Here is a 1075-nt window from a genome sequence, read left to right on the forward strand (position 1 = left end):
TGTTTTTTATCACCTAAATAATACATAGCCTACCTTATTTATGTCAAATCCACCGAAATGGTATAGATGTAGTTGGAGGGTTTTGTTTTTTATTTTTGTTTGTTTCTTTGCCGCTATGTGGTCATGTGGTATGACACTCGGTTTCGGATCGGAAGGTCCTGGGTTCGAGCCTTGCTAGGCGCATAGTTGAGTTCTTGGAAAAGGCTCTTTACTCACATTCTCTCACCGTACTCAGGTGTAAAATGAGTACCTGGCGGGCAACAGCGTTGTCTCTGTCCTAAGAAATTGTAATATCGCCTTACAGGCGTCGTGTCTCGTCCTACATGTTAAATGTTGCTGTTGGCCAGGGACCCCTTTTAAAGCGCTTTGAGCACGTTTAGTGAATATTGCGCTATATAAAAGCTCATAATACAGCCTACCTTATTAATGTGAATCCCAAGGAAATGGGATAGATCTGGTTGGAAGGTTTTTGCCTAGGCTAAGTAATTCAGCATAACTTATTTTGAAACGGCTTTAACGCTCTCCTTACCACCTATTGGAAAATCGTCACATTTGTTACGATTCAACTGTCACTTTTCTCATCCAGATTTCATTTCTTTTTGCTATAGCGATAAAAACATGACAGTCTATAATAGAGCTCATATTGTCCAACAATATTATGTATAGAATGTGCTTGTTGCTTTTCTGTTTGAGTAAGAAATATCTGTTTTTGTGTTGGTTGGGTGTGACGTTTTGGGGAAAATTTTGAAAATGGCTGGTAAGGAGAGGGTTAATCTGGTATGATTTCTTGTGTGAACATAGAATTGGGATTTTACACTTAACCCCTTTCCCACATCAGGCATTTAAATGGTTTTTCTCCAGAATGAATTCTTGTGTGAACTACTTCTTCTTTCAGATAATCCCGCATTGTGCATGGTTGCTATAATGAATGTCACATCTCCATGCATCTCGGTTCAGAGCATCATCTTCCTCCAGGCCCAGTTCTTTCATATCGTCCTTTACCTTATCCCACCATCTAGTCTTTGGGTGTCCCTTTTTCCTCTTTCCCACCAATTGTAAGTCCAATACTTTTCTT

Source organism: Berghia stephanieae, chromosome 15 (genome assembly GCF_034508935.2).
Source record: "Berghia stephanieae isolate SIO BIC M18660-M18661 chromosome 15, UCSD_Bste_1.3, whole genome shotgun sequence".
Lineage (NCBI taxonomy): Eukaryota > Metazoa > Mollusca > Gastropoda > Nudibranchia > Aeolidiidae > Berghia > Berghia stephanieae.